The sequence below is a fragment of the Idiotropiscis lumnitzeri genome, chromosome 21 (genome assembly GCF_059441095.1).
Source record: "Idiotropiscis lumnitzeri isolate Australia: NSW breed Sydney's pygmy pipehorse chromosome 21, RoL_Ilum_1.0, whole genome shotgun sequence".
NCBI classification, from domain to species: domain Eukaryota; kingdom Metazoa; phylum Chordata; class Actinopteri; order Syngnathiformes; family Syngnathidae; genus Idiotropiscis; species Idiotropiscis lumnitzeri.
In genome coordinates, this window is record NC_142411.1 from 5300166 (window position 1) to 5314295 (window position 14130).

Below are 14130 nucleotides of genomic sequence, written 5' to 3' on the forward strand. Positions count from 1 at the left end.
CGCCAAGGAGGGTGTGAAGGTGTGAATGTGTGTGGCAACAGGTGGTTGAGACGTCTCAAAAGGTCACGCTGATCCCAGAAAATCCAAGAGGAGACTACAACCTCCCACACCCCCTTTGCCTCCTCCTTCTGAGGCATACTCCTTCGATGAGAACATTCGTCAAGTTACGCCAATGCGAACACGTGTACCGTCTTCTTAACATCGGGCAATTACCACCACTTCATTTCCGCATCAACAACACTTTGGGAGTATGAAATTGTGTTCAAAGGGTCTGTTCATGTAAATTTTAACAAGTTAAGTTGGCAGGGTGGACGTAGAGTTCACCCATACGGCTAACAAAGCAAGCATTTTATTGCAAATGACTAAAACTTGGGCTTGGCAACTTGTTTTTTATTTGTTGCCAAGTATGATATTTCTCGCACAGAAGAATCAACCACAAAAGCACGCTCATGTCGGGATTCGACTTTTTGCAAGATTGCTGCGCCTGGACAAACCACTCCCCCATCACAACATAAAATAAAAACGTATAATGCAATTGAAAAAATACAAAAACAAAAATATAGCAAATCCACAAAATAATAATAATAAAAAAAAACGAAAACACCACCTAAACGCAATATTTTCCCCTCATTGTTCGACAAAATCTGTCCAGCTCATATACAAACGGGTTTTAAAAGAAGTCATCCGCTTCCGCCTTGGTTCGGGCGCGGCCTCTCGTGTTGCCCGCTGTCAACGTGAGGGCGAGGGGTCGCTGACGAGACAAGCACATGTGAGGAGGAGGTGGAGGGCAGCTAATTTTAGAAGGCATGGAATGGTCGCCTTGTTGTTCCCCGAGTAACGAGGAAACGGGAACCCCCAGCGTGCCACCCTCACAAACGCATACTGTATATTCAACATAAAAAAAATCTCTTTTCAAATGTGAGAATATAGGTATAAACAATTTATAGAATCCTCCAATATTTCTATACACACGCACCCACACACAATCTCGCAGTGTGTGGTGATCTGGTGATATCTAGCCAGGGTGGGGACGAGGACACTTGTCCGCGACCAGGTGCCGACGTGACAAATCTGTCACGCTAGCTGCTGGGAGCAAGTGAGGGGCGTGTTGTCGGACAGTGGGGGGGCTCTCAGCAAGGGGGGTGTGTGTGTGTGTGTGCGCGACTATTGGGTTAAAGCGCTCTGCGTAGCTACCGTCAAGTATTTATGCATTATTAAGATTAAACAAAATCAGATTTCTAACGATAAAGATAATGCCTAGAAATAGTGGTTATGCATTAATTTCTCGGGAATTTTTATTTAGTTTTAAAGGGAAAGGGGAGGGAGCACACTAATCTCATCTCTCAACACAGTAGTTAGCATTTGCATAAAGTCCAGTTGTGCGGTTTTAGCCTCGCTTGGCGTGGAAGCACCTATTAGCATTACAGGCCTCAGATGCGGCAGGCTCGGTTTTGCAGCCGCGGGGTCCGTGACTGAGCATTAAGAGCCCGCAGGTGAGGTCATAGTGGGCAGTGGAGGAAGGTTCCAGCCAAGTGTGGAATCAAGAAACGTGCACATGTCAGAGAAAAGTAGAATTACAAACGTGGTTTAATGTCGTTCTATTTAAACGGTGCCAAGCCTAAACTGATTTCAAGGCACTTTAAATATGAATGAGCGTTAGGAACACATTCATTAATGAAATGAGCCAGAAGAAAATTCACTCAATGCTTTTAAGGAGAAACATTGCGTAAAATTAACTTATATACAAATAGTTGTGTCTCAGGAGCCCCTGCTTTAAGTATTTCATTTATTTATTTCATTTTTGTGAGATGCCTATCTCCCCCAATTTTTTTTGTCACGGTATCATTGAATGACGTCAACAAGCTCGGCTCAAAATTTTGCCAAGCAGGAACGATCAAGGTCTTCATGCTCTAAGTACACGCTCTGTGCGTGTGTGTGTGTTGTGTGTTGTGTGTGTGTTGGGGGGCAGGCTTCTGTGAGCCATTAACGACTCGACGGCTATTTGATGGCAGTCACAAGAACTCAAGCCACAGGGCCATCCTTTACAGCTGTTAAATCGTTGGCAAGTCAAGCGATGATTTGCGGCTCGATATTACAAAGGAGGAAAAACAAATAATGTTTTTTTTTTTTTTTTTAAATGTTTAAAGACGGATGATTTTAGAAACAAACACCTGCCCAACGCACTTCCCGCTGCTAAGATAACCTGGGACGATACTGTATGACATGTTTAACAGTTGCTAGCTAGCTAGCTAGTAAGATATCTGGCTTTCAAAACGCTACATTCCTTAACTAGTCATCTTTGAAACGAAAGTAATGCCAAAGGTGTCTTGGGAATTTGGAAAAACATGCCACGAAAGTCCCACAAAACTTGAGTTTGTAGTGAAATCATGCTGGACGTAAAGGAAACAGAACAACACCAGCCTCGTGACTTGAGTTTTGCTTTCCCGGGAATATTTAACGACAGAACAAACACCTCTAAAAATCTATAAATCAAAAGTTAATGTTGTATGCCAGTGCAATTATTTGACAAAGCAGGACTAATGGCAGCTACTTGACAACAAGCATGAAGCCACTCAATTAGCAGTCTAAAAGTGGCTCTATTATACATTTATATCCTTACAGTGAGCTAACAAATAAATACAAGTGACCAGAAAGCTCAAGTTCGCCGCTGACTTAACTCAAGTAGCAACTGAGCCGAAAATTCTTGGGGCTGTCCAGCTCGCATGCTTTGCCTATTTTTAGATGGCTGATATGACGGATAAGGCGGAAACCGCACTTTGGATAGAAGTAGAAGCCAGGCAGGAAGTGACTGGGAAATAAAAAGAAGTCGTCCATCGTTAATAAAATCTTAACTTGCAACAAAAGGAGCCTGCTTTTAAGCTTTATTGAGTTTTACTTTGATTCACTCTTGCCCACCTGTCACTAAATAGACAAACTTAAAGGGACATTCAGAATAAGATAGGTAACGAGTTGTTTTTATTGAATAATTCTATGATTGAGAAAACCTCCATTCCTGTAGGTGGCAGTAGTCAGTATTTACAACGGAAAAAAAAAAAAAAAAGTTAGTCTTGCATTATTAGGCGGTTGACTGTCTCAATTTTTCGTAACCAAAACAAAGCCTTCTCGTGACCCCCCAACACCCACATACATGCGTGCATGCGTGTGTATGTGTGTGTATAGGTCATTTATAGCCGAGCAGCTCATCAATCTCAATAGTGCAGAGCGGTGCAAAGAGCTGATGAAACGACAAACATGATCACTATTCGGTGGTCGAGTCTAAATGGGAGGAGGGTGGAAAGATGAGGAGGAGGAAGAGGAGGGAGAGGTGAAGGAGCAAAGTGGGACTCAAAGTCGGGAAAGGTGTCGGAGTAAAAGAAGGATGTGGCGAGGGGAAAAAAAAAAAGGTCACAACTTGCTTATTCCAGTAGTCGACCATCGTGGCTGACTAAACGACACTAAGCCACCGCTGTGAACTGTACTTCCCGGTTAAGTGGCTCTCAGGCCAACTTCAACTTACACACATGCACACTGCCCTGAGCCATTCGAAAGAAAACAGGTACACGCGACTTTATAAAGTCTGCGGTGTGGATGACAACAACACTGCAGACGTCCCAACATCTTTTTTTCCCCCAGACTTTTCCAAGGCAGGACAAAGTAGGCGCACATCAAAGCAGGTCAAACTGTTTCCACGTGCAGCGGCGTGGTGTATATTTTGCCTGCCGCTGGCAGAGGCGGGTGGTAGCGACAGCAGCTGCGAGGAGACGTCACACGTGCCATTCCTCACACTTCAACAGCCAACGAGAGAGCGATTTATGGACGCAGGGAGAAGGACACATAAACAGAAGCGGCGGCGCTGAAATAAACAAAGATGGGACGAGCTGATGGGAGATAACACCAAAAGAGGAAAGACAAATACAAAAAAAGACGAGGAGGAGGAAGTGACAATATGACAATAATGATGAACAAATGATACATTTAAATAATTCGAGAAAAATTGATGTCATTTTCAGGCGTCACTGTGGTACATGATTATTAACTTGCCCTGGTTGGTTATCTTATTTCTAAACTTCTCCAACAGTTAAAATGTTCATTCAGCACATAAAGGTTTTTTAGTTCTGCAACATTGTGACCCTGAAACAGGCCGTTTCCATTTACATTTCATCCATGATGTGATCGATCGTGTTCATACGCAAAGTGTCCGACTGTGTTCGCTTGTGAAGCTCGATAGCGAGGGTGGCTCCGCAGTGTGTGTGTGTGCACGAAGACGGTGTCAACAGGAGATCCTGCCATACCTAGTCAACACACACACACCAATCTGTGCATGTGTGTTGTGATGGATCCCGAGGGGCGTTCGCAGATCCACTCGTCAGCCTGCTGTGTTTGTTGCCGTAGTGACGGAGCTGTCACCGCCTGCTACCACCCAGGAAGCACCGTCAATCACGGCCCACCACGTAGGCAACTTAGTTGAGCGTTAGAATAATATAATGATCAGAAGCTAAGGCTGCTAACGCTAATATGTGCAGACAACGCAGCTCAGCTTACCTATTTTTTTTTTTATATGCTTTGCTTTGGCGACCGTAGTGGTTCTTTAGGTGAGGCAAAATTGGGCGGGCACTCCAGAGACGCAACTATTCGTATAAAAAGTAAAAACTTTTCCCATATGTGCTTATGTTGCCTTTAAATTAATTCTTCAGAAGCTGAAAGTGTGACACAGGCATGAAGATTAATGAGTTCATCCCGACAATCCAAAGCAGACGCCGTTTCATCGCACGTTGGCATTGAGGGGAGGGGGGAAAAAAACAAAAAAACGAGCAGTACGGAATTTCTACATGACGAGTGCCATCCTAAATCATCTTCACCTCTTTGCTGACACGCTGACGACATCAACATGCGCACGCACACGCACTGACGGGTGCAAACAATTAGCGAACGCCTTCGAAGGATGACTTCATGATTTGACGCCTCGCGGGATACTTGTTGATGTGTCAGCACGCATAAATATCAGTAAACAAGAGGCGGGCAAAAAAAAAAAAGGAATTGAGCAGTATTATTCAAGGCTCCTCACAAAATGTCATCCAACTAAAAGTAACCTGAATAACTAATTACTTACCTTCAGCAAACGACTTCCTTTGCTATTCTTTCTATTTCTGCGACGAGTGCAGGCCTCCCTAATGAAGCGAGTGAGTCGGAGGGGCTCGGTGGTGTGGAGGGGGTCGTGGGGCTAATTAGGCGAATCAGGCCCTAATCCCTCTCCAGGGTCATCCGTTGGGGTCAGGCCTAAAGAGAGAAAGGTCACAGAAACATCCGGCACACTGCATTAATGACGCCTTCATACTGTAGACTGTGTGCGTGTGTGTAGAAGGGGGCGGCGACTTGGCACTTATAATGGTTATCATGTAAACAACATGGAACAGATGGAAGCGTGTTTGTGCGTGATTGATCACTTTCTATTGATCAGTGATTACAGTGCATGGCCAGGATTTACTGTATGGGCTCAGCACATGCTCAAACACACCATAGCAGCTAGCTACTGTAGCCCATAAAGGGCAAATGTGCACACGTGTGACCGGCTCACAAGGACGGGGATTAAAACACACACGGGCGCATCCACCTAAGAGAATTGCGAAAAATGTAAATTTAGGGACAAAAAAGTCTCAAATCAGCAGTAATTTGTCTTGCATTTAGTGAGATTCTAGTACAAAATTGATCAATACAATTCTGTCTGGATTGAAAGTGGATAGAAAAAGTCTGCAAACTATTTTCTCATGCCAAGTTTTCTAATGTAAAAAAAAAAAAAGACCTAGATTAAACAAAATTTCTTCTTTTTTTTAGCATTAATTGCACTAATACACACATCCTATGACACCTGAGGTAAGTTAGTTGCATCTTCCTCTAAAAGTCACGGTCCGCAGAGAGCTTCTCCAATCTCAACCTGGAGAAGGCTGCAAAATCATTTCCAAGGCGACGCCACAGTACAATGTAATATATATATATTTTTTTGAGAGTAGTTTTCTACTTTTATTTATGGAAAAATACGACATGGGGCCTAAAAAGTCTTTAGTAGCAATTGGTCTTACAGGAGTGTGCAACCGTTTGTAAAAAAGGATTGGTTTATTTGCAGGGCGAAGTTGTGTATCTGTATTATGATGATGAGGTTTATAACGGATTAACTAACTACGACGTGGGCCACAACACAAACCCTCTGAGCTAAAAAGGGTTGTCCAACATCTGCTGAAATCACTTCACCTTAAAAGGTTCTCCACCTTGCCCCAAATCCTACCCGTCCCCGGTAACGTGCCTGAAAAATCCACCAAGCCTAAACAAGTGTATTTTGACTGCACTCCATGAAGGAGGAGGAAGCACAGATTGGATTTCCACAGGGGGGGGGGGGCTTTAAAGCAGACAAAAACATCCACGCTACAAGCAGCGGAAACGGGCCTGCCTGTTAAACACAACACACACACGCGCACCCTCACATCACGGAGGCGACCAATCAGCTTTCACCGTGTGCTGGAGGCTGATAAAGTAGAAAACTGAGTCGTTTCTTAAAGAAAGCTATAGGCTAGTGTTTGCCATACAGGTGTGAAGGCGTCAAGGACGAAGTGTGCATTGTTAGTACGTGCGGCATGACATGACATTTTAAAACAATTTTGAAAGCCTGTTTCAATTTATGAGGTTGGAAAGTTTTTCTCTGTAGGGGGCATTGATGTTCAGGTGTTTATTGGGGGATGAGGGGCGCATGGTGGTGAATGAGGGTGTGTGAGGAGGTTGTGGGGGTGGTGGTGAAATACTGTAAATGGTTCTTAAACACACAAATCGAGAACAGAACAGATGGTTGGTTACACAGCAAAAGGGTGTAAAAGTCCGACGGGAAAACCATGTGGGCACACGCACGCACACATAGCTCATGAGCTTTTGGGACCAACATTTGTTGCAATATAAAAAAAAAAAAAAAGAAAAAAAAAAAAAGAAATATATTCAGAGCCTTGGTATTCGGTTTCCATGGCTCATCCTTAAGATATATATATATATATATATATATATATATATATATTTATATATATATATATATATATATATATATATATATATATTTATATATATATATATATATTAACTGTTCTTAGAAAATGAAAATTAAATCCCTTTTACGTAATCCTGACAAAAAAAAAAAAAATGAAAACTCACTCCCAAATATGAATATCCCCCTCTGCTGTCAGCAACCGAGTGACACGCCGTCAGCTCTGGAGCCGCAGACGGGCGCCAAAGGACGTGGATAATCTGTGTCCATGCACTCGAGCATGCACCGCGGCGGCGAGGCGAGACTATCAGGACTTTTCATCGCATCAGATGCGGTCGGCCGGGAGGAAGACGAGGAAGCACCGTCACTGGTTCCACAAGTAGCAACATGGCAACGTGAGGACGCTTCTTTTGCTTCCTGGCTCTAGTCTGGACTAAGGCATTGTCGTTTTTTTTTTTTTTTTTTTGAAAGGGCAACACAAACATTTAACATTTTTAATATGGGCATGTAATTACAAACATTACCTGCGACCAAGACTTGCTGCGAACAGGAAAAAATAGCCAATAGTCGACAGGCCTCTATTGGACTCACGCTGCTGTTTGCTGTCAAACTGACGGGACATCTTGATGCATACTGAAATTTTTTACATCACAAAATCAAATATATATATTTTTACATTTGATTTTATTATATATTTTGTTTATTTTATTTTTTTAGTAGTTTTAGTTACATTCTAAAACCTGCAAATGGGGATTTAAAAATTGTCGAGAGTTCACTTTGTTACGCACGGCTAACGCAAAACCATATCTACTAAGACAAATATATATTACCGGTATATATTTTTTATTCTTATTATTATTACATCCAAAATTCGGTATGCACCTAAATGACTTCCTGTCTGCCTCCATTTCCCACGACCGTCTTCGCAGCAGGGAAGGACACGCCATTCGGATGCTAATGTAGCATGAGCCAGAACCACCCCAGGACTGACCGGGGTGTGCGCATGTGTGTGTGTGTGATAACATCTCCCAGTGCTGCTGCTGCCCACACCTTTCCATCCGCTTTACACCCATGACCAAATAAACACGCTTCACACTCCATCTCAATCCACACATGCACACGGTAATTGAAATAAAACAACGTCATGGCCTCTTTTATGATTCTTTGCTCTCTGACGTTCCCACCGCCTTTCCACATGTCCATCACACTTCGGTGACTCACGGGGCAATGTGCAATGTATTATGGGTTCTATACGAAAGGAAAAAAATATATATAGATATATGGGACTTCACACATCAACATCTGGAGGTCCAAAAGAGTCCAGGGGAAGTTGGGAATGAAGTTATAGGAATGACACCTCTGCTCCACTCGTAAAAATCTCAGATCAAAAAATGTCATGAATCCTGGACAGGATTTGAAATTGGAAAAAGGATGTTTGTGAAAAATATATTGCATTTTAAAAATTCCCCCCACAGTCGACAATTACCAATAGCGAGAAAAAAAGCCTTTGTCATGTCTTAATGCAAATCAACAGAATTCTTGAGTTGAGATCTCAAAATAAAGTTTAATTGTGAGTCATGACAAGTGGCGCTGCCGACAATCTCCTCCAGATGGGCGGACAAGACGTTCCCATGCCGCCTCTTCGTCTTGCCGCTGGTTTGTTTTCCCAATGCGTGGAAATCCAAATTCCTCATGAACGTCTTCCGTCACACGCCCGACCGTCCGTGAAAACACCCTCCCAACACCCTTCCACTGTCCTCCCGAACACAAAACGTTTCATCAGTCCAGCACACAGCCCTTCAATGCACACACTGCAGTGAGTAACTGGCCTTGAACCCTGAACCCACAGGTTGTAATTTCACTGCCTATGTATCTCACAAAAACACACACAAACGTGGACGAAGGAACAATTCAGGCTTCAGATGAATATAGTTCTTTCCACAAATCGACTTGAACACTCGGTGGTCTGCGTAAAAGAACGGAGTGGGCCGTAAGTAGCCCGCAGACCATATTTTGTCTAACCTTGAGGTCATGTAAATTCAGCCAGTTAGCATCAAGCTAACAAACAAAAATGAATTTACTTTCCGAGTAGACTTAATTAGTGAAAGATGCTCTGCTATAAAATCCCAAAATATTCTTCCACATGTGCTAACCTGTCAATTGAAACGAAGCGCCCAAACGTCAGGCACGCATCTGTGGCCGTGTGCGAATGCGGCGTCGTAAACACTAAACATGGCAAGGCGAGCGCTTGTGATTAGCACCGTGATCAGAGAGAGGAGGGCGGCGCGAGCGGAAACCGGAGAATGTCTTGCTTTTTTTTTTGTTGTTGTTTTTTTAACGAGGGCGTCCATTTCAGAAGGAGCTCGTTTGAATTAGTTGGTCCTGCGGCCGGGCTAATTTCAGACGGCAGAGTAAACACTAAACTTAGCGTCACCAAACATCCAATTCAAGGTCGCGGGGGATACAGAAGACATTAGCAGATGCTGTGTGGCCAATATTTTGCATTTATTCCAAAGATTCTGGTCCTCATATTTGAGCATTTCCATCTATTTTATTTCTGTTCACGTTCTGTTTTTGCATTATGCTTTTGTTTTAGTTGTCTAATATTGACTTTTACAGTAATAATTGTTTTGCTAATACTTCTCTATACCTTGTTGACGAGTGTCACGTAAAGTAGTTTGATTTCTTCTGGGTTTTACTTTACAAGAGCAGCAATGCTGAACTGAAATATTGAATTAACAGCACTTTTTACTGACCCCCCCCCAAAAAAACGTGAACGGCCGATGTAATGTTTATGGCCCGAGGCGACGCTTGGTGGACCGGGAAATGGCAGATGGAGCAAAACTTCCTCTACAAGTGGACCTGAAAAAAAATCCCACGTTCACCCTGGTCACTATAGCACCGCTGGCTACTGTGTGTGCTTACGTTTGTGTGTAGGACATTTCAGAATGTTAAAAAAATAAATAAATAAATAAAATAGACGCCAGAGTTTAATCAGTAACTGTTACGGACTACCATGCTATTTTTTTTATTTTTTCTTAAACCACCAGTGAATAATCAGCGATTGAAGCAAAGAGTTCTGTTGAGTCTGAAAAGTGTAACTCAAGAGGGGTGCTCGTGAGTCTCCCTCCCCTCCGCATTCTCCCAGCATGCTTATCACACCACTGCTACTCCCCGGGCCTGCCAGAGGCCAGCGTATCGCCGCAAGCGTCATCCAAGCGAGAGATAAGCGCCCGCCGCCGATGCTTTCGCGTTTCGCACTGAGTAATTAACGAGCCCGCGGGGGTGAGGACATTCCGTCAGACGTCTGTCTCCGGGTTCGGTAATCAGCCGATTACCTGGGAGACGAGGCGGCGGTGGCGAGGAAAAGCAGAACCGGCCGCCAGTCCAGAGTTTAGCCCGTCGCTGACCTTGCAATGAGAGCCGAGATAAAAATAAATAAAAAAATTAAAAATTAAAAACTGGATGCCTGAGACTCCTGCAGGGATCACTTTTTTTTTAATTTTTTTTTTTTATAAAGGAAGGTTGGGCAAATTGGCCTTAAAATTAAAATCTCCATTTTTCGATTTTAAATGATCCCCCCTTTATTTTTTAATGAAAACAGCAAATGAAAATGGTATTATTCAAAGCAATTTTTAAAACTGTTTTTGCCCCTGCAGGAGCAACAGTTATTTTATGTACTTTATGGTACTAAGAATATATGGGAATGAGCAATGGAGATTTAATAAATAAAAATAAATAAATAAACAAACGTACTCAACCACTAACATTGCCTCGTCAATGACACCAAGCCATTTTCAACACTATAGCTGGACCACCAATTTATGAAAATACACGTCTTGGACTGAACAATATTTTATTAAATTACTGGAAATATAAAAAAAAATAAAAGTTTGCAAATATTGTCATAGAGGTTTCAGTCCGACTTTAGTGATGTCTGCTACCAAAATATTTGTGAATTGAAAGCATGTACCTTGGAAAAGTCACTAAATATATTGTGCTAAAGTCAATTCATTGCCTGGTTCGAAAGTGAGTTGGATTTCATCCGCGCGCTTATTTATCACGGTGAAATGGAACAGGCCTGCCAGGCGCTCCGAGGCCTTATTAGTCAGATTTACAGCGTGCGAGAAAGTTTTGAGCTGGGATGAGGGATTAGGTAGGAGGGAGGGTGGGGGGGCTTGCAAATCAACCATAAGCACTATCAGCTGTTCATCAGAACAGAATCAGAAGACGAGATGCGGAAATGCGCCGACACGCTGCTGCTTTAGATTAAATTTTACTACCCTGACCAGAGAGCTTGTGTTTTCATCGCCATTCTTTTGATGAAGCTCTTAAAATAAATAAATAAATAAAGAGGAGCATCATCATATAAATATAGCTGCCTCACGCACTTGGTAACTCTTCCAGAAACACAAGTACCCGCCGCTTAATGCACCGTTCGCGTCGTTTCAAAGTGTTGACGAAGCTGACAGGGTGCTCGTCGTATCTGCCGGCTACGAGCGCTTATCGAGCGACTAAAGCGCTGGAGAGGGTGAGAAAAATCAAGCCGCGGTCTCTGTCCAGTGTCTCCGTCACGTCCTCGGGCATCGGCGTCTGACCTGATAGCGATTGTCACGTACTTGAGGAGTAAGTGTCGCTTGATTTATGACCCGTCATGGCGAAAAGCTCGGCACGTTGCTAATTCTGAAGTAGGTACAAAGAGTTATTAAAAGCGTGTTTGTGTCAAACTATTATTGATTATGGTGATGACAGAAAATGTTACTTCACACGTTCCACGTGAAAAGGACTTCATAGTCTTCATGATGTCAGAGGTCGTAGAGTCAAAGCAGAAGAGGTCGCCTTCAAATCTTATAACCCCGACTTGAGTTCCCAACATATTTAGGATAATTCAAAAATTTGTGATTTCACCCAGAGAGTCAAAGTCCTCAACCAGGAAGCAGACGAGACCTCTTATAAAACATACACAACTCTTTGACGTTTCCTGCAGTCTGGCACGGAACCTTCGTCCTGATCTGAGCAAGCGGCGCTCTTTAAAAGTGAGATGCACTTCCTGCACTCTCCGAAGGCCAGGATGGAGCACCACCGAGAAGGAAAACCACAGCGGAAGCGCCGTTTGAAGTGCGGCGTATCGGTGTCATAAGAAAACACTCAAGAGTCCACGGAGTGTGTGTTTTAATAGAATAATCCATCAATAAGGTCTTTTATGACGAGGGGGGGGTCCTTCAACCCCCCCATCTCGACTTCTTTCACTGCTTGTCTCATAGCGGCAGAATGATGAGCCTCGCCGACTCCAGCGCTCATAAATTTGATAAGACTTCTCCTCATTAATGCGATAACGGACTCCTCCACTGCTCGTTCATGCTTTAACGCCGTCTTTGCTCTTATCTCGATTACGTACAAGCTGGGCCAGTAAGCAGCGATTGCATAAACACAGCGAGACGGAGGGGCCGGAAGACAAATAAGTGGAAGATAGCAGGAGGAAAAGGAACGACAACACGGCTCCATCCCGGATAAAGTTGCGGAGAGCAAAAGAGCTTGTCTAGATGTGAACCCGATGGCCAATCACAGCACAGGATATAGTCTGACGATTCATAACTTTGGTTCAATTTAGGGGTTGGATTTCACAAATGCTACAATTGAAGGCAGATAAGGACACCATATGAGGCTGATTAATTCTTGCTCAGTCTTGTTAAAGGCCTTCTTCAGACATTTGTGGCCAATTCGCTCCTGATTCACGCATCCCAACTCTCCAAGGATCCTTCAAATGCCACCTACTTTTCCCTCACTTTTTGGAAGACTGATACTACAATGCTGCATCCTTCAGAGGCTACAGTGTAGGAAGGCTATCCCAATTCCGACAGTATTTCAAGGCTCCTTCAAATGCAACCTTCTCTTGATTTCCAATACCACAAACTATCCTATTTGGCTACAAATGAAGGCAAAAGGCCAAACCATCTCAATTCCTGTCCAAATGCAGTCTTCTTTAACTTTTGGCAGATTCATCACTACAATTGAAGGCAGTTCAATTGTAAGCTGTCTGACACTCCATCAGATATGTCCTTCTCCTGATTTTCAGGGACAACACTGCTAATATCCTGCATCCCTCTCAAAAGATAAATTTGAAGGCAGGTAGTTCTTTCTGCGATCCAGAAGCGCCTTCAAATGCCCCCTTCTGTTCCTGTCCTGCAGGCACTTTCAAATACAGTTTGAAATTCTTCCCACCATTTTTTTCATGCTGTGGTTGTTAATGCACAATTTTTATAGTGAATCTTATGAGATGGTGGAAGTGTTCCTAATACGGTGTCAACCCCGGAACCTGTGCATCATGTTAGGAGATTTTCCCCAAAAATCTAGCGGGAGGTGTTACCGACCTCAAGGCGTCTTTTAATAATTTTACAGACAGAGTCGGAGGGAGACAGGGGAAAGGGAGGGGAGTCCACGGCGGACATGTTTGAAGAGCTGACATGTCCCGATAAAAAGACCAAAGCTGGTTATTCTCAGACACGCCGGGAGGATGCATGAAATTCAGGGAGGGAAGCCCTCTCTGATTCTCCTCAGGAAATAAAGCGGTCGCTGACATGAATAGTTTAAAAAGAAAATGGTCATAAAAGATTCTCTAAAGTGGTGATTAGCAACCTCAAAAATCTCATAAATTCCATCATGTGTTGGCCATGTTTAATTGCCACTTCACTCAAATGCAGTATTGGAAGGGACTTTCCCAATCTTGTCCACCATCATGTCACAATTATATAATCCAGCAACGCTACTCTAAAACACAATAAAACAGCTCACAACTGTGCCATGTCCATCATCTGAACCAGCTCACATTCAACATTTATCTAATAACACAAAAAAAAAAACATTTGCAAAATAAAACATCATACTCACCAGGTATGCTGTTTATTAAATGTTAAATGTTTTACTTTACACATTCTGAAAGCATTGACCTTATTAGAATGACAAGGAAACACAGTGCCAGTGGCATATTTAAGTCGAATGTGAAGAATGAAATCTTTTGTGCGTCAAGATGAATTCCGTACGGTTTCCCCTTGCGTGCATGAGTTGGCCACCGCCGATGATAAAAATAAACGCCTGTGTGCATTGTTACA

General features: G+C 43.1%; 1 long non-coding RNA gene across 2 annotated transcripts in view; it reads right to left on the bottom strand.

The window, feature by feature from the left end:
• LOC148316662 (uncharacterized) overlaps positions 1-14130 on the bottom strand; it is a 36327-nt gene that overhangs the window by 4961 nt on the left and 17236 nt on the right. For both annotated transcript variants that reach the window (XR_015840208.1, XR_015840209.1), the window contains exon 5: positions 5111-5277. This is a non-coding gene — a long non-coding RNA (uncharacterized LOC148316662). The remainder of the gene's footprint in view (positions 1-5110; positions 5278-14130) is intronic.